This window comes from Notamacropus eugenii, chromosome 1 (genome assembly GCF_028372415.1).
Source record: "Notamacropus eugenii isolate mMacEug1 chromosome 1, mMacEug1.pri_v2, whole genome shotgun sequence".
NCBI classification, from domain to species: domain Eukaryota; kingdom Metazoa; phylum Chordata; class Mammalia; order Diprotodontia; family Macropodidae; genus Notamacropus; species Notamacropus eugenii.
Genome location: NC_092872.1, coordinates 159,328,945 through 159,355,702, shown reverse-complemented (window position 1 = coordinate 159,355,702; position 26,758 = coordinate 159,328,945). Strand labels below are relative to the sequence as shown.

General features: G+C 36.4%; 1 long non-coding RNA gene across 1 annotated transcript; it reads right to left on the bottom strand.

Annotated features, from left to right (window-relative positions):
- Positions 1 to 886: 886 nt before the first annotated feature.
- LOC140509577 (uncharacterized) lies at positions 887 to 25,447 on the bottom strand. Its single transcript, XR_011968825.1, has 2 exons — positions 25,167 to 25,447; positions 887 to 1,203 (listed from the first exon to the last, which is right to left on the bottom strand). It is a non-coding gene; the product is annotated as an uncharacterized lncRNA (long non-coding RNA).
- Positions 25,448 to 26,758: the final 1,311 nt, after the last annotated feature.

Below are 26,758 nucleotides of genomic sequence, written 5' to 3'. Positions count from 1 at the left end.
TTTGTGCACAGCAACGACCACAGTGTGCAAGAGTTTTTCTGGTAGACTTGGAACTTCGTAATAACGCAAGAATTTATTAAAAAAAAAAAATCCCAGTGGTGGTTTTCTAAGGCAAAATGCCTTCCACACTCAGAGAAAGAAATATGGAAGTCATTGGCAGAATGTAGCAGATCATGTTTGTGTGTGTGTGTGTGTGTTTTTGTGTATCATGTTTTGATTTCTTATATGATTTCTTCCATTTGTTTTAGTTCGACCACATAGCATGACTATAGTGAAAACGTACTCAATAGGAAAGTATATGTAGAACCTATACAGAATTGTATGCTGTCATGGGGAGGGAGGGGGGTAGTGGGGGGTAAGTGTAGGGGGGATAAAATCTTAATTTTATGGTAGTGATTGTAGAACATTAAAAAAATAATAATAAAATTAAATTAAATTTAAAAAAAGGTGCTTTCTATGTGGGGAAGCACTCAGTTCTCAACCTTCAGTTCTCTGGAAACCGGGAATCTATGATAGATTCAAATTTCTTTAACTCGTCATGAAATCTTGATATGAATTCTTAAGAACAGACCTTCTGAGAAGACTTCAGTCTCCTAATACATGCTCAAGTCAGGTTGGCACATTCTCATCCCTGACCCTACTTCAGTCATCCTCCTCTAAGGACTGTGGATGCTTAGTTGTCCTCTGATGTCAATCAAATCAATTTGCAACATCTCTGCATGTAATATGTAATAATATGTAATATTACAATGTAATATTTCTACTGAACACAAAGGCTTCTTTATTATTTGGACAGTAGGGGTAAAGGGTGAGGTGGGAGTAGTTAAGAAAAGACAAGTGAAAAATCAAACTCAGTACTTTACTTCTACTGACTGAAGCAGTTCAGTGGTCTGCAAGGTTTCTTTATTAGCTAACAAAATCCTTTTTGGGTTCCTTGTAGAGCAAAAGGATGATATGAATCAATCTGGAGTGAACTCAAGAGGTCCACAGACTAATTGATTTAAGGGACACTCCAGAGGAAAGGTTTTTGAGGGAAACTGTGATGTATCTAGGGATCCAAAAATCACTTCTGTCCCTTGTTCAGACTTTCATCCCAAGGTTGAGAGCTAGAGGTGGACTTTGGGGGGCGCTATTTCAGTGGAGTTTTCCAGGCTTCTCATCTGTCCCTTGAGACAAAAAGGTTGATGTAGGTTCCAAAGGTACCTGGATTTTAAAAAGAAAAAGAGAATTAGGCATGGAAATAATTTGAATGATTAGATTTATTGATGTATACATATATATATGTACAAATACATATATATATATATTTTTCTGTTATACAATCTGGAGGAAACTGTGATATTGTATGGAAACACTAGCTTTGGATTCAAAAGAAAATGCTACTATTTATTATCTTGGGAATATCACTAACTTCCCTGGGCCTCAGTATCTTCATTTGTAAACTAAAGGATCTACACTAGATGATCTGCAAGGTTCTTTCTGTCTGTTAATCCTATGATCCTTTTTTTCTAAAGCCTAGATTTTACCATGTTGACTCAAACAAATCAAATATTTTGTGTACAGCTGATCCTGCTGAAGTCATGTAGGTAGAGCCTAAGTTCTGTGAAATATAATAGCCACTGTATAGATCAATGAGAAAGGGCATGATGTGAGCTCTTGTGAAGTTTACATCCCAAGGATTATCCCAACTTGAGCCTGGATCATTTTTACAATAGTTGTATATCAAAATAGACCTGGAGGGAAATGATCTAAGAATATGCCTACAACTGCAGGAAAAGTAAAGATTTCAGTTAAGTTGCTTATTTGGCATCATTACAGATCTCTCAAGCCTGACGATTATATGACAGAATTCAGCTGTTTTTGTTATGATTAGTAATAAATTCATTCAAAATAACATCCCAGATGCAATGCAATAGAAATTTGGCATGCTTCTAATTAAGATGATTAGGGAAGCTGGGTGGCTCAGTGCATAGAGTGCCAGGTCCAGTCAGGAAGAGTCATCCCTTGAGTTCAAATCCAGCCTCAAACACTTGTTAGCTGTGTGACCCTGGGCAAGTCACTTAACTTAGGTTTGTCTCAGTTTTCTGATCTATAAAATAAGCTGAAAAAGAAATAACAAATCACTCTAGTATCTTTCCTAAGGAAACCCCAAATTGGGTGAGGAAAAGTCAGACACAACTAAAACAAGTGAACAACAATACATATGAAAATAAGATGGTAGCATGAAACATCATAGAGAATCCAAGTTGCTTTTTTTTTGTTTGTTTTCACACATATACTTCAGCAGTGATCTAAAAGGAAAAACATCAATAAATTCCTTCATCCAGTCTGAGATTGAACAACAAGATAGCCAGAAATCAATAGAAGAAGTGTCCTGCCAAGAAATCCAACACAAGCTAGGGTAAATAAGCTTAAAGTCTGCAGAAGCACACAGGCCAGTGAGGCCCCATGGGGAAACAAAGCCTACAGTAAAACCCTGCCCCAAGCAGAGTTGACCCTAGAGCTCTGATCAGACCATTGGAACGTGTCATTACTCTCAGTGCACACACATTAGAGTTTGAAATCAGTTGCTGGAATCCTGGAAATATAGGTAGGGACCAAATGAGCTCTAACCACCCCATCGAAGAGTACAGGAGAAGGTAGAGCCAGACCTTGACAATTAAAAAAATAAAAAGGAGAGGGGAGGGGAGGTGGAGAAAGAAGAGGATAGAAAGGACAAGGGGAGGGGAGGAGCAATCAGGTTCTGATATTGGAGACAGGAATAAACAGAATACACTGAACACCATGGAGAAATATATTATAAGTCAAGAGGTAAAGCCAGAAGACGAGAGTGATTACAAAAACAATTACAGAACAGTAAAGCAAAAACAGGCAGCAACAAAGATACAAAGAAAGGTTTGACTAGGATGAATACACAAGTCGTCCTAGGGGAAAAGAAGCAAGATTGAGAATAATACTAGATGGGACAAATTGCATGTTCAATGGAACAGACATATTTAAGACCTTCCTTTAAAAAGACCAGAGCTGATTAGAAACTTTTAATTGCAAAAATAGGAGTCAAGGGAAACGTAGGAAAGCAAATACTTTTAAACAAAAAAAAAGCAACACGAGAACAATTTATATAACATCATTATAAAAAAAAAAACTTTAGGAGTTAAAAACTTAGTAATATAGTGACCAGCTATGACTACACAGTACTGATCATGAGGCATCCTTCCACTTCTTGAGGGAGAGGTGATGGATTAGAAGTACATAAAACACTTTTGGACACGGTTAATATGTAAATTTGTTTTGCTTCACTATGTTAACTTGTTTTAAGTGACTGAAATGTTGTGGGGGGAGTTGGTGAACGAGGGGAGGTTAGTGACAATTTTTTAAAATAATAACAAAGAAACATGTGGCAATGATACTTTTGAAGAAAATACACAGACAGCAGAAAGTTCAGAAGGCAACACAGAAGTAGCTCTGGCTTTAACATACTAAGTTGAATAAATACTTTTTTAAAAAGTCAACGTTACATAATGAGGTTTGATATTCTGTATAAAGGTTTCTTTGCAAATGGAAATTTTCATGTTTAAGGCTAGGATAACAAAACAAGTTGTTGTTGTTTTTTTATACCCCTCAAATCCCAGGTGAATGAGAGCTCATAGGTCATCTAATTGGATCAATTAATTAAAGTCTAAAATCCCTCTAACAACATATCTGGATAGCTGTTATCCTACCTCCACCTAAAAACCACCAATGTCACTACCTCCTGAGGCAGTCCATTAAACTTTGGAATGTGTCTGATAACTTCCTTACTGAGATGAAACCTTTCTGTAGTTTCCTTCCATCAGCCAAGCAGAATAAGTTTAATACCTCCTTCATGCGACAATCCATTATGATTCCATTATACAATGTAGCATAGTGGGATGTGTTAGATTTGGAGTCAAGAAGGACCCTGAATTCAAATACTGTATCTGATACTTCACAACCATATGTCTATTTAATTTCTCTAAATCTCTTTCCTCATCTGCAAAATAGTAATTGCTGTAGTATTTATCTCAAACTTATTCTAGAGATCATAGGGAAGAATAAAGCCTATAAAACACTTTGCAAACTTTAAGACGTGATGAAATTTCAAGCGCTATCCTTATTATTCAGCTATTTTAAGATAGGAGTTATATCTCCCCCAAATTCCTCTCTTCTCAAAGCCAAACATGTCTAGATGTTTGTATCTCTAGAGAAGGATATTGTTGGAGAAATGCATGAGTAAAAAAAAAATTGTAAAAGGGCAATCACATAGTGAGAGCAGTGCAAATCCATTAATATCCATGAAACTTCAAGAGAATGTAGGGACATCCTCTAGAATACTGGGGGAGGGGGGATACAATATGGATTTATGGAAGAGTATGAACTAAACAGAATGACAGACGTAGTTGGAAGAGGTGCTTATATTGATAAAATCACAGATTCATAACAGTATAAAAATGTGATCTATTATTTTCCCTCCTTTAAAGATCACAAACAGCAGTTCAGTAATCACTTCTTCAAATTCTTTTAATATCCTTGATGTTTAGAATCAGTGTCCTGAACTCATTGAGGACATGAGGTACTCTTACCTCGGGTTTCAATTTTTTAACCTCTTACTCTATCTACTCTAGTTTGAAAAGCATCTTTCAAATATTCGTGCACCCCAGATTATTGGGACATATTGCCACCTCACCTGCCTGCCACTGCTCCCTACCTCGGTCCTAATCTAGAATAACATCTTTCTCTGGATCAGAAACTAGTTGTTACCTTCTAGAATGAGCTAATCCACTGTGCTTTGGAATTCTTCCCTAAGACCAAGTACAAACTCATCTAACTGATTACATATAGTTGTACCAGAATATGTATCATTATCAATTTAACCCAGATATGTCACATTACCTCTCCATGGTGCACATACACTGGTTCACCCACTCTACCCCCCCACAAACATGTATCCCTTTCCACTTTTTACCTTGAAAATATTAAACTACTATCACAAATGCTTCTGGAAAGGGAATGTTCTGTGGCTCAACTCACTATTTCTATAACTCTCCAGACAAAAAACTTTCTCCACTCACAGACCCTCTCCTTTCTATATCACCTCCCCCATTAAAATATAAGATACTTGAGGACACTAATTTTTGTAATTGTGTCTCTAGAGCTTAACACAGTGTATGACACATATTAGATATACAATAAATACTTTTATATTCAATCATTCTCATAGAGATTAAGGAATTAATTTGGTCAACCTTCTTTTGGTCTGGTTAGTCAAGTTCCATAACCTTCAAAATGTGTCTTAGGTAGCCAAATACATGTGCATAGAAAAATACATTTTCTCCAGATGCCTGGGGTGAGAGGGGAATTCTGGGGATAGAATGCCTTTATCAAATGCTTAAGTACCAGTAGAATGTCTAGGACTGGGGAACTAGTTTTGATCTCAGACACATATTTTCTTTCCTCTTTTCCCCCTACACACTTTCATCTTTTTGAAACGTAGTGGCAAGAAACCTTGGAGAGCAAGAGGGAAAAGAACTCCCTGTGTGACTAGAAATGAAATCATAGATGCTTTCTATATGTTTTCTAAGATTCCTGAAATCTCTCATATTCAAATATGGTCTATGTTCCTTTTCTTTTGTCTATACCTACGATATCTTTGGTACCAAAAATTCTTGGTTTATAAATTCCCTCCATGGATACAGATCTATATACATATCCAGATACATATAATTTCTGACTTAGAGGCAATCATTCAGGATGAGTTTATTAAGTACCTACTGTGTGCCAGACATTTTGCTAAACATTAGGGGCACATGTAAAGTCTGATAGAGGAGACAAGTACATATAAAAATACAGACAATGTAAATACATATGCACAAAGTAGTTTTAAAAAAAGGTAGGTAGGATACTACCAGTTGGTGGTGTTCAAGGAAAGGCTTCATATAAAAGATGGAGTCTGAGCTGCAACTTAAAGGAAAAGAGGGATAGAGGGAAGGAGGGAAGGCATTCCTGGAAGAGGGAGTGATGGCTAATGCAAAGGTATAGAGGCAGGAGATTGATTGTCCTGTGTGAAAAATGCCTGGGACATTGAGAGGTGAAGTGATTTGACCACTCCCACATACCTCTTATGAGTCAGAGATCGAACTGGAATCTAAGTTTTCCAGTCTCCAAGGTAGATACTGCCTACCTATATCTTGGAAAAGAGAGAAAGAGGAAGAAAGAGAAAAAAGAAAGAAAAAGAGAAAGAGAGAAAAAGAGAGAGAAAGAAAGAAAGACTATTCCAAATAACCTAGTGAAAGCTAGCATTTATATAGTACATTTCAAAACACTTAACTATTATATCTTCACAACATCCCTGTGAAGTAGGTGCTACTATTATCCTCATTTTACAGATAAAGAAGCTGAGATACATAGAAGCAAAGTGAACAGCTAATAAGGTGTTGAGGCTGGATTTAAAATAAAATATTCCTGATGGGTTTAGCATTTAATGGACTGTGCCACCTATCTGGCTATGAGTAAATCTGATGATCCGTAAAATACAAATTATCCTTGGTATATCTTGACCCCTCAAAGGCATACCTCAAGGACCAGTCCTTGACTCTCTTGTACCATATTACATTGTTTTCTCTTTGGAATCTTAAAGTGCTTACTATGTGTGTATGTATAAATATTTCCGCATAGTCCCTAGCTTCTCTTTTGGACTTTTTCTACTTCTAACTAAAGTAGCATTTTTCATACCCTCCCCATCCATAACTTTGGCGTTACTCGTTTGGTGACTCTCCTGTCATCTTCCCCTCTCATCAGTTAGCAAGTCCTGTCATTTACATTTCTGAAACATGTTTCTCATCTATCCCTTCCTCCCTAATCCCATTGCCACCCCAGGAGTACCTTTATTAGCTCTCTAGAAAATTAGTGAAATCTCCTTCCTTCACTCTCTTCCTGACTTTCAACCTATCCTTGATATAACTGTCAAAATAACACATTTGGTTATGTCCTTCCACTCCTCATAAATCATCAGCGCTAATTCTTGTCTCCAGAGTAAAAGTCAAGTTCCTTTACTTGTTATTCATAGCCCTACATAATCTCAGGCCGACCTGCCTTTCCACACTTTTCTAATGTTGCTCCTCTCCATGCCTACTCCAAGTTACAGGCAAACTAGACAATTCTTTGACCCCAATAATTTCCTCTGATCTCTTGCCCATATGCCTTTTCTCTCACCTTTCCCTATGTTGGAATGTCCTCCCCGCCCATCTTCATCCGCTGAATTCCTACCCGTTCTTTCAAGTTCAACCCATCTCTCTCCTCCTCCATAAAGTCTCCCTTCCTGATTCCCTTTTCAGCAACAGTCCTCCCCTTTGGACTTTACATAACACTTTGTTTTGCAACTATCTATTATACTGGTCTTGAAATATTATCTAATAATTGACTAAACTCTATGAGGGCCGGGAATATGTCTTATCTACATTTTGAATCCCCAGAGCCTACCACAATGTTCTTTCCATATTAAGTGCTCAAACTTTTTCAATGAAAGAAAATTAATCTTTGAATAAAATAAGAGAAGGCTTCAATGATCTTTTAGTGATTTAATATATAAAATAAAGTTTTTATCATTTAGTAGCTTCATTAAGAAAACATCATAAGAAGTTATAAAAAAGACTATTCATATCTTACAAAAAATACTTTTATTTGGGGTATTTCACAAGATCTCAACCAGCCTTTGACTTTGGACATAAGTCCTAGGGAGTTACCCAAATCTCGTATGGGTTAAGTCATGTGGCTAGTGTCAGACAACTAGTAAAATTCAGAAAATTTGAAATTAATCTTGCTGTTACCAATTCTAGAACTCAATGCATCATACTGTGCTGTTTCTGTTCACCATTGCAGGCCAAACTAAAAGCATATAATAGAAAACCTTTTATTCTTCATACAGGGAGAAAAGAAACAAACAATAAAGAGATGATAAAATGGTCAGTGTATCTATATTTGGCTAGAATAGGGGCTCTTGTGGGTGTCATGGAACTCTTGGGCAGTCTGGTGAAACTATGACCCTCTTTTCAGAATAATGTTTTTAAGGAATTGAAAGAAATACAAATTATCCTTTATAAGTTAGTAAAAAATAAAGTTTTATTTTTTTTTTTCAATTCAAGTTCACAAATTGTCTAAAATCTCCCCATGGATCCCGTTGCATGCTGGACTGCCTCTCACGAGGCATTGTTAAATTCTCATTGTGAACATTCATTCATACCTTAGAAACTAAAATCAGCAAATATTATATGCCAAGTCTTTATTATATTGTTGATCACTGAGATTTTAAAAAATCTCAATTTTTAAAGTGAGGTAGAAAAAAGGTGGAAAATATTAATAATGCTAATTAAACTTAAAAGTGCATTATGTACATTCCCATCTCAGAGACCTGGTTGTTGAATATTTACTACCAAACCCATGTGTGGAATCCAAGTTAAGAACTCCAGATTAAAAGAACATCCACGTCTACTAGAACATAAGAATCATACAAATAAGGACAACCTTTAAAAACAGAAAAGGCATCACATGTTTTTAACTTTGTAGGAAATTAAGCACTATGAAAATATCTGAATGGCAGTATTTTAAAATTCAGTCATCCAAGTATTCTGTGACGCTGGATCTCTAGATTCATTCAAGTAGTTATCAAGATATTTGATCATAACATGCCACATTACAACATTTTGATCCATTTCAACTCTAGGTGAAACCTCAGAGGACTGAATTAGCTAAAGGTTTGCATGGGGATAATGGAAAATATGACCTCATTAGCACCAGGTTTGTGTTTGTTCCCTAACACAAAAGTAAATTACAAAGTATTAATGTAGTTAGTGTAGTTTTAATGTGCATTGGGATACAATAAAACTTTTTATTAGAGAAGTGAGATGGCATGTTTGCACCACTGTATTAGCAGCCACATTCTGATAGGACAGCCAATCGTGTGGCCCAGTGGAACCCTCTTATAATGATGCTGTAAAATTTGACTCTGATATAGTAAAATCTGTTTATGGTAAAACTGCTTTTTTTCATATGGTCCCATCAGGGCAGGTGCCTAACCTATTATATTTTGTAGTCCTATTTGTGTAGGATTTTGAAACTTGCAAATGCCTGAGTTTAAGACTGGATGAGGAAAAGAACACACTATAGGATGCTATGATGCACTCACTGGATTTACTCCCTCCCCTCCCATTTACACTTGGCACACAGTCACCATCATTAGGGTCCAGAGACCTGGCCTAAACAGAAGTATTGTAACTTAACAGATTTTAATAGGCTTGTTTTGTATTTTTGCACTACCACTGGGCTATTATAAAATAACCACAGGTGCACTTACTTCTGTAGGGGGAAAAACTTCAAAAACTCTTTTTCCTTGCTTCTCCATGTTCAATAGAGTGCTACCATCTTGCTTATTTTTTGCCCTTTCAAAAATGCTGGCTTCTAGTTCTTCTGTCCATGAGTCATTATTAAGTGACTAACTACATGTTTTTAGCATTAATGAATGACTGCAGGTGCTCTGGGTCGATAGCTTTGAGGCCTCTATATATAATTTTCTGCTTTTGCAATGGACAAGGGATTAAAACAAATCTCTTAACACAATTTAAATGTATCTAAAACAGCTCTGGGCAGGAATGAAGATGCCAGAAGTTCTTAACCTTTAGGGCCAAACCCTAATTTGTAGATTTAAGCTATATCCCATATACCTTCTTTGTGTCTTTACTCAAAGTAAAGTACTCAAAACTGGATGTAAGTGAACATAGAAAGTGACCCCTATCCAGTCTGAAGATATGCAAGGATATGGAGCTAAAATTTTTGAAGGACGACCATGGGCTAGTACCTAGGTCTCTAGATATTCAGTGTAGTACAATATATTGTCTCTTGCAAGATAGTACTAGAGAACCAATGATCCAAACATTGATTAATCAATGGGGTCAATTATTTCTCTAAGTGACTCACTACTTTATTATTCTTTAGTGAAACATTTAATTTTAAAAGGAATATTTTGTATCTTCCTCATCTATTAAATTAAATAATATCACATTTAATAGCTTATATTTATTTTTTTCCAAAATACAAAGGGCCATCCTCATTCTCCAAGTTTACAATTTAACTATAATAAAACTTTGATTAAATGGAATCCTCAGGGAATAAGGGATTCTGGTTAATTGCATTTTATGATAAGGTAAACTAGAAAAAACCCCTTTTATCCCCAACCCTCATTGTTGAAAAATCTTTCTAAAACATTATAGGTACATTATTCTACCAGTAATGCTAAACGTAATTGAGTTTTTCTTTGATGACTGAGGATTGTGCAATGCCTCAGGGTCATCACCTCTGAGCACCACTGATTCTGACTGTACAGGGCTGAAGTTTGAGATGCAGATGACACCAAAAGACTGTGATTAAGGTAGGACAACTTCCTGAAACTTTATTTTCAATTAACTAATTATTTCCCTAATTAGTTTATCTTCCTCTCACTTACTTTTCTTCCAATAATATACCACAGAGAAAAAAAATCTTCCAGTTAATCCAATATTCCCTTTTGTGGGTTTAGATATCTGAGGTTTTATTGTGCTTTCTGTTTGTTTACTTGTATCATAGCAGATTTAAGCAATTTTGTTTCTATTTGCTCCTATTCTAATTGTCATATCTCTTATACTGCATTACAAATTCCATGACAGCAGAGATTATATCTGATTTTTCTTTGTTCTGTATTTCCCTAATGCAGTATAACGCATTATGATTACTTAATATGTTTCCTATAAGTGGTTGAAAAATTCATCGTTGTTTTGTTCCCCTCCGCGCCCCCAAATGGATGGGTAAGTATAGAAACAATGGTTGAATTCAGTCAGGCCAAATGTTTTCAAAGTTCTTTAGTTTCGATACTGTTGCCCCAAATGGTTTATGTTTTTAGGATAGCCAGGATTATTTATCACAGATAGCTCTCTATTCTCTGATTTATTTTGTTTTGTAATAATATTCTCCTTCCTATATAGTACTTCAAGAGTTACAAAGTATTTTCTTCACAAGTACTCAGTAAAATAGGCTGCCAAGTATCCTTATCATCACTTTGAAGATGAAGGAGCTGGCTTTTTGTGGTGGCCACGAATTGGAAATTGAGGGGGTGCCTATCAATTGGGAAATGGCTGAACAAGTTGTGGTATATAAATGTAATGGAATAATGCTGTTCCACAACAAATGATGAGTAGACAGACTTCAGAAAAACCTGGAAAGATTTACATGAACTGATGCTGAATGAAGTGAGCAAAACCAGAATATTGTACATAGTAACAGCACCATTGTGCGATGACCAGCTTTGGTAGACTTAACTCTTCTCAGCAATACAAGGATCTAAGACAATTCCAAAACAACTCATGATGGAAAATACTATCTACATCCAGAGAAAGAACTGGGGAGTCTGTATATCAAAACATACAATTTTCTCTGTGGCTTTTTTCTTTCTTTTTCATAGTTTTTTTCCCCCTCTGGGTCTAATTCCTCTTTACAACATGACTAACGTGGAAATATGTTGTAAAGAAATGAAGGAGCTAGGGTTTGGAGATTAAGAGAATAGTCCATCAAATATTAAAAGATATGAACCAAGGACCTCTGAGTTTCTTCATCTGAAAATGAGAGACCAGTGTTAACTACTAGGCTATACTATTAGATGAAAAGATTTCTAAGCAAGTATGAAAAATATAAACTCTCCAATTGAACTAGGCATAGTATGGGCATGGATGAACATAAATTCATTACCACACTGGGAAATTTCAAAGACCATTTTCTTCTGTTGGTGAGTCAATAGTAACAGCTTACCATACCAAGAACAATACATATACTTCTCTGGATCAATGATCTAATTAATGTGGGTATTTCCTCCTCTTGTGATGATTTCAATCTATATCTTCTAATTCTGGGCAATTTTTGTCCATCCATTCTTTTTGTAAAGTAAGTTTTTACTGATATCTTCTATTTCTTACATCATCATCGTTATCCCAAATCTCTCTCTCCCTCCTCAAAAGCCCTCTCCTATAACAAATAGCAATTTTAGAGAGAAAAAAAAATCAGCACAATGGATCAACACACTGAAAAAGTCTGAAAACATGTACATTGTGTAACACCTGTGGACTTTTTACCTTTATTAATGGGCGATTAGGTGTATCCTCCCATAAGGAGTAAAATTAAAATTAGGGTGGAAAATAAAATTATTGGACTTACAAGACTGAAGAAAGGTCATTAAGAAGACTTGAGTATCAACAAAACTCTTTAAATCTATGCTACTTGTAATGCATAACATAAAGCTTACTGGAAAACTAGAGCTACAAAAATTACAAATGGTAACGCTCTTATTTGGCATATAGTTGCCAAAGGCATTCAATATAAAGATTTTACAGAGGTGTCAACTGATATATAGCAAACACACAAACAATCTCAAACACTGTAAAATATGCAAGGAGAGCTGGAGCTAAATATTAAGCATATGAATTATATATTTTGCAATGTGAGCTAAGAAAATGCTTGCTAGGCACCATAGTTAAAATAAGCAATAAATACGAAGTTAATGTTCGTAATGTTGTGCTGTGGTGTGCTCCCCTCCTCTGCAAGTTTGGTTTTAACCCATGTTCTGGTGCTTTGGATAATGAAGCTATTAGAGTATTCCTTTCTGTTCCATATTTAAAACAGGTTTCAGTACTGCCTCATTTTAACAGAAGGACTTGTTCTGGGTGCCATACACACGAACCATGAATATCAAGAGATTGTTTTTCCCTCTGCCAAGATAAGGGTTTGCTGCAGAGGCCAAACATATGTCATTCCTTCTCCTCCCTTAGGACATTTCTGGATAAGGAGAAGGTGAGGACAGTATCCCACATTGACTTTAGACGTCTTTAAGATAGAAGAGACTTTTTCACATTTTCTTTTTGACAAAATCACTTTCTTTAAGCAGCAATTTTGGTTTGAACTTGAGATTCAACCACTCTAAGTCAGATGACCTGGTCAACATGGAAATGGCATGAGAAATTATCTAACTCAAGAGTTACCCAGAATATCCATTTTGACCTCATTTTCAGAATCATTTCACTTTAGGATTAATCTCCTTGAAAGATACTTTCACCATTCAAACTCACTGAAAAATGATGTTAAGGAGAAAAAAATGATAAAGAAAAAAACTGCAGGTATTTTGGAGAAATAAATATATAAACACAATAGAGATACTGACTGACAGATATATGCCATGCTGCCTTTGAGATGTATGTATATATTTGTATGTATATATTCACGTGTGTGTGTATTAAGAAACAATGGATGGAAGGATGTCCTTGTAATCACTACAGACCTGAGCTGACTATGGCCACCTCTCAGTGCCTTAGAAAATTCCTTAAAATTGTAAGTTGCAGAATTTCAAAATGCTTTGAAATTATAAGTGGCTCATTTCCATCAGTGCAAGGAGTTCCCACATTGGGAATTGTGTACATCAGTGAAATTGCAGGTACAGAAATTTCTTTATTATTATTATTACTAAAAGGGAATAGTGTAGATAACGCAAAATTAAAGACATTTGTTTTTGGAGGCTTGGAGACTCTAAGTTCCTTGAGGGCAGGGAATATCTTACTTTTCTATTTGTTTCACTAGCACCTACACAGAATCTGGCACATATTAAGCATTTGATACATCCCGGTTAATTAATTTGGAAATGAATTATATATTTTCCATTTTGCACTGTATATTTACTTGAGAAAGATAACATTATTCAGTTTGCATTCTCTGACCACGTATTATTTTAGTAGAGAAATTTAGCTAGATTCAGTAGAGAATTTTAGCTTTCTTTTAGGAAGGCTTAGAATTTAAAGTCTAAAGCATAAATTATTAAAAAAAATAACAAGTGACCTATTTAGCACCATGAAGCATTAACTGTACTGGTGTGCCTCACTTTAAGAAACCTCAGTATCCTATCACACGCAAAATCCTTGTTTACAATTTGAATAAGCTAGGACTGTTATCTCTTGCTTTATCTATTTTAATTAATGAGGTTGCCACAGGATTTATTTAAATGGTAAAAGGTCCCTAAAATTTGATTTTGAAGTATAATTTCTTGTATCAGCCAACATTCACTCATATCATTATTTCACAGAATACAAGAATGTTAGAGTCTATCGCTTTCATTTTTCCATGTTTCCAAAGGTGAGTATGGCAGACATTTAGCTACTTACATGCATCTGTATTACTGTATTAAATATCATAAAATACTGTTACTTCAGTGAATCGCTTCTAAGTCATTTGACAGTTATGTTAATGTCAATAATGAATAAAATTAAAATCAAAGCATTAGCATCTTCATAGATAGGAATGCAGTCAGATCAATTTTGCCCAAATGAAGATAACTTTTGCCCAACAAATTGTGAATGAAATGTAGCCAGTTGACATAAATGGAAATCTTGAGAATATGACCAATAAATTATTAGCATAACATGATGTAGTGTCCAGGCCAAGAGGGTTATCAGGCTATTACCTCATATCATTTCTTCACTTTTATTTCCAAATCCGAGTGATACACAAAACTATTCTAATAGGTACAAAATTCATACCTTTAGCATAGAGAAAATTTAGTCATTTAGATTCCAGCTAATGCATCAATGGTATAGGTATTCTGTGCAAGCATGCACAAAAATTATTTTGTCTCTCTATGCATCTACACGTGTGTGTATGTGTGCATATCACATGTGAGGGTGAGAAAGAAAATGGGGGAGAAGGCGAATAAGAAGCAACCAGAAAGAAAGAACAAGAGAGAAAATGAGGTGGGGGTGGGAAGGCAAGAAAGATCCAACAAGAGGGGCACATGTAAATTATATTTCTTCCCCTTGTTCACAGGGTCATAGCGGGAAAAAAACATAACAAAACACAGCATGCAACACACTTTCACAAACGAGACCTCTCCTCAGTCTCTCTGCCTTAGGCTCATGAGGAGTCTGAAACAGCCTATCAAGCTCATGATAAATAGGGACGAAAACCATGGAACTAAACTGGGGGGCCACCAGTTACCAAAACTGAACACTGCTCCAAGCAGGGAAAAATCACCAGTGCTAGGAGAGGAAATGGGCACAGGCAGCCTCTGTTGTCAGGCCCTTATTGCATGCCTAAGGCTTGAGTGCCTCTGACAAGCTGTGGGAAGAAAAAGCTTTATCTACATTTGGTGTAAAAGGGAGAGGAGTAACTAGAGAACAGGGATTTTTTTCTTATCTTCTTTCTGATGTTTGTTTTTTTGTTAATTTTCAAAGATAATAAGTATAATTAGAAGCAAATTAAAAAAGGACTTCAAGGGATCAGCCCTTTCCCTCCTCCAGACTATCAATATTGTCATGAACAACAGCACTGAATCCTTGATTTTGGGATTTTCATTTATATTGATTGAATTTAATTGTTTATTTTTATAATGTTAATGTCATTTCCCCAAGAATGTTTTTATTAATAATCCTTAATAAATCTGAACTTGACATTTGGTTCCTTTTTTTTAAGATACTTCATGGGAATATTCTGATTTTCTACTGTTGGATTTGTGAATATAGGGTTGATCAGAAATGTTGCAAACCTTTATTTTTTTAAAGATTTATTTTGAATAGCTGAACTTAGGAAATATACACTTTTTGTTGTGTCTACATAGAAGAACCTACATTTAGAAAAGGAATTAATCAGTGCATAGATGAACTGATTTTGTCACATTGTCTTTTCTTTTTTATACCAGAATTCTGTTTCATACAGGCAGTTTTTGATTTATTTAGAAAAGTTTTTTCCCAAAAATGTCCACAATGGCCTATCACTGAGCTATACTCAGGTAGATTTGCCTCACTCCACTGAATAAGCGCTTCTTAAACTGGGTACTATGCAGGATCCTGGGCAAACAAGGACAACAGTGAAATAGCCTGTACTCATTCATAAAGTGCACATCTCCTGTAATGCAGAGTTAAGAACACTGACTTGGAGGTACAGGGACTTAGTTTAAATTCTAGTTTTGCAACTTACTCTTTTTGTGACTTTGAATAATTTAGGTAACTTTTCTAAGCCTCAGTTTTCTCATATGTAAATAAGAGGGTATTACCAGTTAACTTGTAAAACCAAGATTACATCTATAATTGGTTGGTTCATGGGAAGAAGGGAGATCAAGAAGGGCCCCCTAAGAAAAAGACAGAAACAAAGAATATGGATGGAAAAATGTGATGGGTACCAAAACATATAACATAATACATGGATTACAGCCTTAGACATCAAATAAGTCAAAAATTTACAGTGAGATTTCTGTACCATTTTCTAAAACTATTCTAATATTTCAAACCATTGAAATTCTAATAGGAGATGGGGTCTATTGAAGATTAACATCCTTATGTTGAAGAATCTGATCTGGGCTTTCCTAGAAAAAAGGCCCAACCTTACAGCCCTACATTCACTTGTTCTAACTAGAAGGATCATTGGAGGTAGTACCCAAAGGGGATCTAGTAGATAAAGGATACTAGGAATGCAGATACTTTAACTATCTCACTGGTTCCCAGGTTGACTCTGGAAAGTGAAACCACACACACGCTGTGTTACATTGGTTTAACTTTAATGATTGTGGGAACAGAATTGCTCATTTTTATAACATTTTGAGGATTATAATCTTCTTTCCATCACAACAGCTCTAGTTGGTAGAGTACAAATATTGTCTCTATCCTACAATTTGCGCCATCACAAAACGTGAGAGCTGGAAGGGACCTCAGTGATCACTTTGGTTCAACCCATAACAATCCACCGACAAGCATTTTTTTTAAGTATTTCCCGTGCACCAGAAACTGGAATAAGGGTACACAAGACAGGATTCCTTACTATAACATATCTGACAAGTAGTCATCGATTTTTAGATGAAGAAACCAAGTCTCAAAGAGGTGAATTTATTTCCCCAAAGTCATGCAACTAGTAAGCAACAGAATCAAAATTCGGACCCAGGTTTTCCTGACTTTTCACCTGTGATCTTTCTAATGTACTATACCGTCTCCCCATTGAAGATCACCAAGCTCTTCTTTAGCACAAACAACCAAGGCCAGATAAGATCTTATTTGGAAACATCAAAAGGCTATCATCCACCTCATCTCCTCGTCTTTCACCATTTCTTTTGTTAACACACTATAACAAGGTCAAAAGCAACAAGTAGGTAGCTAGTAGCTAGTAGCTACGGATTCATTGCAATTATTTCACCATCCAGAACAATCTCGATAAAGGAAAACAATACTCTGATTTGCTGATCTGTTTGTTTTTAGGTCCAAGATGTACCACACAGAATATTGAAAATATTTTGGCCACCACTTTCAGTTCCTTGTGGTTGAATAGGAGAAAGAAAAAGGAGATTTCAGAGAAATGATGACTCTTTTCTGATCCAGCACCATTTTTGAGTAGCTCTAAGGTTGATGAGACCTAGTAGTGTTGTAGTGTCATCTCTCTAGCATTTTAAGGTTTGCAAAGTGCTTTGTAAAGTCTCATTAGATTCTCATAAAAAAACCATTTAAGGGAGATACTTCAGGTTCTTTTATTTCCATTTTACTGATGACTGCACAAAGATCTTGACTCTCATTCATTCAGGTAACATAATGTAGTTATTTATTGTCAATGAGCTCAATGGATAGAGCACTGGAGTTAGGAAAACCTGAGATCAAATCTAGTTTCAGACACTTACTAGCTATGTGGCCTTGGGTAAATCACTTAACTTTTGCCTGCTTTGGTTTCTTTATCTATGAAATGGGAATAATAAAAATAAATGCTCTCAGGGCACTTGTGAGGATAAAATGAGATAACATTTCTAGAGCACTCTGCAGATCTTAAAGCACTGTATACATGCCGACTATGAGTAATAACAGTAATTATTATTAACAATAGCTGGCAGTTATCTAGTACTTTGTGGTTTTCAGAAATAATTTACATATGTCAGTTAACTAAATTCTCAAAGAGAAGAAGAAAACAGTTACAATTTGATGGTCATGCTTCTTGTCTTAGGTTCATTATGTTCAAAATAACCTGGTGCAAGAGAAATTTTTGACTGCCTTCAAAAGAAGTGGCCAATCAAAGACAATATGGGTTATAATTGCATGGCTTTAGTTAAGTTATTTAACATCTTTGGACATGGGTTTCCTCATATTTAAAATAACAGTGGGGGTAACTGGACTATTTATGGGAAAGATTTCAAACGTAAGTCTACTTTTAAAAATTGTTCTCTCCATATTCTGATGCCAACAGACTCTGTTTAACTTCCTTGTTATCCTTGCTTATCTTCATAACAAGCCTCCAAACTCTCAGCTATTGAAGCTAAGGGCAAGATATTCAAATCATTGTATATTTAGTTCATATGTATCGTGTATTTGCATTTCTGTGAACATACTATGTTCACAGGTGGCGAAATATATAAATAAATAAATATTAAAAATAATAAAATAGGTGGAGAAATATTAATTGTTCCTGGGTAGGTCAAGCCAATATAATAAAAAAAATTTAAAACTAGGATCCAATGAGATAATACTTGTAAAGCTCTTAGCACATTTCCTAGGACATAGTAAAGGCTATATAAATGTTAGCTCTTACTATTGTTACTATGTATTTTTTTTTAATTTAGTGCTATACCAAACTCCCAAAAGAATAGATTATAAGCTTTTTGAAGTCAAGGTCAATTTCATTTTTTGTATTCATATCCTCAGGACTTAGCACAGGGTATTGCAGAAAGTAGGCTTTTACTAAATTTTTATTGACTGACTGAGGGCCTATGGGAGTTTCATTGTTATTGATGTGTTTGTCCTTCATTCTTGAAGAGGACCATGACATCAGAGAAATGATGACATGACTTGTACTTGACTTTGTTTTGAGTCAGGGAAGGCTGTGCAAGAATACCAGCCTCACTTTCTCCTCCTGAGCCATCTAGATCCAGTGACCAGATATTCACCAGGATAACTGGAGATGGCCCAGGATATAAAGGGAGACCTTGGCCTTTTTAGGCTAGGCCTTTTGACTTACTTCAAGGGAGGTAATGTCCATTGTGTGAATAGGCAGGGAATGACCCTTTTAATGAGCAAAGGGAAAAATAAACTAAATCAAACTGGGAGAGAAAGAGCAACTCTTACTATTGATAATCACTCTAAGCCATCCATGAAGTAGATCTTGGGCAGGGACCTCTTGTGGTACAACCTATGGGCTTCAGAGTGCACTGAGAGGTCCACTAGAACACTATGAAACAGGATGTTACAAAGACTGCTAGTCAGCTTGGACCCTCAGGCATTCACCTACCCCAGAATACCAAGTCACCAAGAATAAATTTGAAAGCCCTAAGGAAAGCAATCATACTCCATCCTAAGTCCCCTGAATCATCATTGGTTTCTCATTTGACCTAAAAAAGGCAAAGTACGTAGCAATGGCTCACAAGCCACTTAGTGCTCAAGGCAAGCTCTACTGTCCCAACAATTCCCTGACCATTAGTATTAATAATAATCAGTATGCTGTCTTGAACCCCGTTCCCCTCTCTTGTGCCTTTCTTTCTCTCCTACACCTGTAGGTATCTGAACCTGAAACTTCCATAAAACAAAATCAGGAAACTGACTTAGAGCAAAGTCAGCAAACTATGGTCTAAGGGACAAATTCTTTGAGCTATAGGTTGGCATTCCCTGACTTATACTATAAACTGTTGCCCAGGCCTAGGTGGAGTCTTCCTACCAGCCTCACCTCAAAACTCCTCCTTTAAGGGAATAAAGAGCTAGACCAGGAAGATAAGATTTGTGCTCCAATAGCAGGGACATCTCGCCTTTCAGGCAACAGAGCTTTGGCCAGGGGGCTCACTTCTTCATTTAGTGCTCCTGAGGCTCCCTGCCCGTCCCTCATGCTTCCACACACAACACAAGTAACAAAGGGAAGAATGTTTTTTCTATTTTTTTCTTTTTTTTAAATTTAGACTCAAATACCAGAACACCAGAGAAAAGCAAAAGAAGCATATCATAAGCTTAAATACAGCGTAAGAAAATTTTAAAAGCATATTATGCTCACAGCAGAACATAAAAGAGGATTCAAAATATGTAGCAATAAATTTTCATTTCAAGAAAGCCTACATGCTGCCTTGAGATCTGAGCGGAAGAACATTTTACAGATACCTTTGTTTTATCTTTGGTAAAATTCTGTTTTTTCTTCGAAATTTCATATAGGATAAGAATGTTTAAAAGATCAAGACGTCAGCAAGTGAGAGAATAGCATGTGGGACCCTCTCCAAGATGGGAAAGCTCTTTGCCTTTCAGGTTGAATTTTTTTTTTTTTTAACCATATAGGGAGAAAAAAAAATCTCTTCAGAGACATGGTTTGATAATTTTCTGGAAAAATACAAGGCAATACTTAAAGTCCCTGTAGATTTATTTAAAAATCATTCTAGCACAATCCTATCATAACTTGGATCTTTAAAGGAGATGGGAAAAATATCTGTCAAAAGTTTTCAATTTCCACCTAGGAAGATTTATATTATCCAATGCAAAGTAACGTAAGCAGAACCAAGAGAACATTGTACACGGCAACACCAATTGTTGCATGGTGACGATGAAGAATTGTGAACGACTTAGCTATTCTGAGTAATACAATGATCCAAGACAATATCAAAGGACTTACAATGAAAAATGCTATGTACCTCAAGAGAAAGAACTGATGGCACTTAAATGCAGATTGAAGTATAATTTTTTTTTTTACTTTATTCTCTCTTGGGGTTTTTTGGTCTATGTTTTCTTTTGCAATATGGCTAATATGGTAATACGTTTTGTAATCTATGTCAAATTCCTTGCCTTCTCAAGATGGGGAGGGGAGGGAGGAAGAAAATATGCACCTCAAAATTTTTAAAAATAATCTTTAATAAAAGATTATACATGCAACAATTAGGAAAAACAAAATATTTTTTAAAGTTTTTGATTTCATTCTTCCATTGAAGTTGAGCCATACCAGCAGCTCCAAATGCTCTTCCTGATACTTTTCCATCTTATTATTACATAGCAAAATAAAATTTTAAGCAAATGATGTCCATTACTTATCAAAAAGTTGAAGCAATGAGGGGGAGAGAGGTTGGCTATTTCAAAAGTTATAAAAGGAAATTTGCTTGATGAGCATGTTATATACCTGTAAGCCAAGAAATCTTCTGATTATTATCTTTACATAAGTTATAGTTTATAAATTGCTGAATTAAATAGCTACATGATTCAGAAAGTAGACTCCTTGTCACATCCCCATCCAAGAGAACCTGCTCTTTTCCTGAGGGGAAAAAAAAAATAAAACTTGTCACAATTAGACTAGGTTTGAGTTCAGAGTCAGGGGGAAGCTCCTCCAACTTCTAAATCACACTGGTAAACTTTTAGCACCATTTGTAATAATAATAATAATAAATAGCTAGCATTTCTATTGCACTTTAAGATTTGTGAAGCACTTCACAAAAATATTTTTTATCTTTATATCAGCCATGGGAGTTAAGGGCTATTATCCCTATTTTACAGTTGAGGAAACTGAGGAAGGCAGAATTCTGATGATTTACCCTTCAAATGGTAGGAAAACAGGAGTGACTGGGTCAAAAAGGGAAGGGCAAAATGTCAGATATGTGGAATGTGTTCTGTGAATTTGCAGGTAATCACATGTTACAGTTATCTCACTAGTTCTCAGCCAGAGGTTCCTTTTCATCAGACAGTAGTCAGTTTCTCTAACAAATATCTGCTTACTGCAATAAGCCCAGGTGAGTTTGCATTTTCTAAGGAAAAGCATTACTAAGGAAAAGCTACTCCATCTGAACACATAAAATGAAAAACATGCTATGTACTTTTAGAGTCAAATGACCTGAGTTTTCTCCCACCCCTGTCACTTACTACCTATGTTACGGTGAGCAAGTTACTTATGCTCATTGGACTCCAACTGTAAAACAAGGGGGTTTAGAATAATGGTCCTTTTGACTCTAGATCTAAAAATCTCATGACCTGTGAGACAGAGTCTCAAGTCACCACACAAACTCCATCAAAAATCAACTACCTTAAATAATCTAATTCCAAGCTTTAAAATAATAGCATTCCTGAAAATCAAAATCTTATGGAAGTGAATGTCAAAAACTAAAAATAGGTTAATTTTAAAAAATAGTAACATTCCTTGTGAACAATCAAACCTAAATTCCTAAACCTGAAAGTCACTGAAGCTTAGCATACTGAGATTAAGGACAGGGCACCCTAGAAGAAAGAAGGGGCTGAATTTTATAGAACTACTTAAACCCCCTAAAAACTGTAAACATTAAGAGTTAAAGGAGGGTGATTTACTGTTCTATCTAAAAATCCAATAATACCTTGTAGCAGATGTGAACATAGTCATCAGCCTTTGAAGTGTGGAAATGGAATAGGTGTTGAATGTGTCCAGCAGTACTCTCTACCAAGCCCCTATTCTGTACAACTCTATAGGAATTCCCCAAGTCTGTTTGCCTGCAGAAGTTCCATAACCAAACATGGCCTGTTTTACGATGAACAGCCATAGCCAAGTTTGCAACTTTGGCCCCTCCTCACTCAGTCTGGGCTATTAATCATAAATGCATTTCCTATGGACTCCTTCTGATTGCTTTGCATTGAAAAAAAAAAAAATCTCAAAGATCATTGTTAACCCTTAGCCTACCAGTCAACCCTACTTGTTATCAACTTGGATTCCTAAAGGGTCAAGAAGAAAGCTGCTAGAGTCCCCAAACGCTGGCTGGGAGAACCAGGAGGTGAGGTGGGTGTGAGGAGAACATTCAGAGGTCAGGCCACTGGTTGGAGAGAATGCCAAGAAAAGGGAAAAGAAATAAAACTATTGAAGGGTACTTTATCGGAGAAAAGACACTTCCTCCCTTCCTTTCTGATGGGGAGGAACAATGCTTGCCATCAGGCAAAGACACAGAAATCGAGGATTCTGTGTCCCAACCCACCCAATGGGCTCGGGCCATGGAAGAGCTCAAGAGGAATTTTGAAAATCAAGTTAGAGAGGTGGAGGAAAGACTGGGAAGGGAAATGAGAGGGATGAGGGAGAAGCATGAAAAGCAGATCAGCTCCCTGCTAAAGGAGAACCAAAAAAATCTTGAAGAAATTGGCACCTTGAGAACTAGCCTAACTCAGCTCGCAAGGGAGGTGCAAGGGGCCAATGAGGAGAAGAATGTTTTCAAAAGCAGAATTAACCAAATGGAAAAGGAGATACAAAAGCTCACTGAAGAAAATAGATCTTTCAAAACTGGAATGGTACGGATGGACGCTAAGGACTTTATGAGAAAGACAGATATCTCAGAACATAGCGTGCAGATTCAAAAAATGGAAGATAATGTGAAATATCTTATTGGAAAAACAACTGACCTGGAAAATAGAATCAGGAGAGACAATGTAAAAATTCTGGGACTACCTGAAAACCATGATCAAAAGAAGAACCTAGACATCATCTTCCATGAAATTATCAAGGAAAACTGCCCTGAGATTCTAGAACCAGAGGGCAAAATAAATATTCAAGGAATCCGCAGAACACCGCATGAAAGAGATCCAAAAAGAGAAACTCCTAGGAGCATTGTGGCCAAATTCCAGAATTCCCAGGTGAAAGAGAAAATATTGCAAGCAGCTAGAAAGAAACAATTCAAGTATTGTGAAAATACAATCAGGATAGCACAAGATCTGGCACCCTCTACATTGAGGGATAGAAGGGAATGGAATAGGATATTCCAGAAGTCAAAGGAACTAGGACTGAAGCCAAGAATCACCTACCCAGCAAAACTGAGTATAATACTTCAGGAGAAAAAATGGTCTTTCAATGAAATAGAGGACTTTCAAATTTTCCTGATGAAAAGACCAGAGCTGGAAAGAAAATTTGACTTTCTAACACAAGAATGAAGAGAACCATGAAAAGGTGAACAGCAAAGAGAAGTCATAAGGGACTTACTAAAGTTGAACTGTTTACATTCCTACATGGAAAGACAATATTTGTAACTCTTGAAACATTTCAGTATCTGGGTACTGGGTGGGAGTACACACACACACACATGCACACACGCACACATACATAGAGACAGAGTGCACAGAGTGAATTGAAGAGGATGGGATCATATCTTAAAAAAAAAATGAAATCAAGCAGTGAGAGAGAAATATTGGGAGGAGAAAGGGAGAACTTATATGGGGCAAATTATCTCTCATAAAAGAGGCAAGCAAAAGACTTATTAGTGGTGGGACAAAGAGGGGAGGCAAGAGAAAAACATGAGGTCTACTCTCATCACATTCCACTAAAGGAAAGAATATAATGCACACTCATTTTGATAGGAAAACCTATCTCATAATACAGGAGAGTGGGGGACAGGGGCACAAGCAGGGTGGGGGAGAGGATGGAGGGGAGGGCATGGGGAGGAGAATGCAATACGAGGTCGACACTCATGGGGAGGGAAAGGACCATAAGAAAATAGAAGTAAAGGAGGACAGGATAGGATGGAGGGAAATATAGTTAGTCCTATACAACACAACCAGTATGGAAATCATTTGCAAAACTAAACAGATATGGCCTATATTGAATTGCCTGTGTTCCAAGGGGAAGGGGTGGAGAGGGAGGGAGCTAAAGAAGTTGGAACTCAAAGTGTTAGGACCAAATGTAATGTTCTTACCACTGGGTAACAAGAAATACAGGTTAAGGGGTCAAGAAAGCTATCTGGTCCTACAGGACAAAAGAGAAGACGGAGACATGGACAGGGAGGGAGGATAGAGGAGAGAGCAGATAGGTCACAGGGGCAATTAGAAAGCTTGGGTTTGGGGGGGGGAGGGGATAAAAGGGGAGAAAATTTGTAACCCAAAATTGTGTGAAAATAAATGTTAAAAGTTAAATAAAAAATATATATATATATATATATATATTCTATAAAAAAAAAAAAAAGAAGAAGAAAGCTGCTAAAGGAATTATGTAACCCATCAGGTGCCATCACCTGTCTCAAAAGTTTCAGCCAAAATCAATTGCTTCTGTGACACCCAGAAGAAACCTAAAGTATCAGCAAGGACCTTTAAAATAAAGAAGCCAAGTAGATATTAGCAGAGGGTCTGCTATAATGCCCAGATCTGTGGAAGAGAATGGGGTACGGCCTTATTACTCACCATGTAAGAGTGTTGTACGATTCTTATCAGCCAAATTCCAGCTGCAGTTGGCTAACCAGCCAGCAGAAAGTGACTCCCTGGGGCCCCAGCCCTGAACAGCTAAAATAAAATGCAAAATGTGCAACAACACCCTTCCCCCCACTACAGATAAAAGGCAATGGAATATGTAGGCCACATTTTTAATAGGGCCTCAGCTAGGCCTCTGTTTTTTGCACCCCCAGCTAACTGCAGGGGCAACTGTAGGCATACAATTGAGCACGTAGTTAAGCAGCCAACTAACCACCTGGCTTGCACACACAATTAAATATTTGCACCTGCAAGAGTAGTATGTGTGAAAGTTATCCCTGTAATTAGTTGTGGGGGTAGAAATTGGAGTAATTTTCAAAAAACTCCCTAGTTCAATATTGAGTTATTTAAAAATAGATATTTTGTAAAAAGCTACTAACTAATTACTTCTTTAAAAAAAAAAAAGATTCCGCACTGAGGGTTTCTTTTTTTTCTTTTCTTTTTTTAAAAGTTAATCAGCTAAAAGCACAATATTCAAGTGTTTCCACGTGTAGATTAAATATAGGGCCATCACTGGCCTACATATCAAGGCCTTTTCCTGTCTTCCAGCTTAGTGTTTCATTGTTTTGTTCTCCCTGCTTTATGCTGACATATAAATAAGTTTCCTCTAAACATCTTCTTTAAACAAGTAATAGTTAGTGTATTGGTAATTGTCTGTGAAAGAAATATCTCTGAAGTTTTGCTGATTTTACCGGACAGTTGTGTTAGAAAACTTGATTATACTAAAAAATGTATTTAGCAACACTGCTCATAAGGAAAGGAAGTCATCTATTCTTAGCATGCGTGCTTCATGGAACAGAGAACATAACTAGAAGATTTCATTTAACTATCCCATTGTCCACTACATGACATAGAATGCTTGGATTAAGTGCCATCCATGGGAATTATGCTCACCTATTGAGATGGAATAAATGCCTATTTCAAGCAAAGACTTTGAGTAGAAATTCAAGTCATCCTAACATTCTAAACAGCAGTTTAGACAAAAGGCAATGTCTGAAGTAGTAAATCTGCTACATTTTGATTTCAATGGTAATTTTTTTTCTCTTGGCTTTTTATTTGACATTGTGATTACTGCTTAGTTCTAAGAACTTACTAGTTCAGGAACAATATAATGTCTCCTGATAAACTGGCCTGCAGTTTGACCTAGAGCATCTCTTAACACAATGCCTTACTATTATCATGCTGTGGAATTTTGACCAAAACATTCTGTTTCTTCAAGAAAAAAAAGCCCCAAATAAAACCCACTCTTTACAATTCAGTGACCTGTAGGGAGTCAGTGGGACTGATAGGATGCCAAAACCCAATGGGACAAGAGAAATATCAAGAGAGGGGTTGTGGGAGTTCGGATCAGCCAAATAGACCTTGAAGTACAACAGCTGTGCGTTGTCTTTGAGGCAGAGGATCAAGTAGAGAATATGAGATAGGCAAACGTTGGCTTAAACTTTCTTCTCTCTTTGATTGTCCTTGGACATCTGCCTCATCTCCTGTCAAGAATGTTTGGCAGCTGTTAGCTCAGAATAACACTG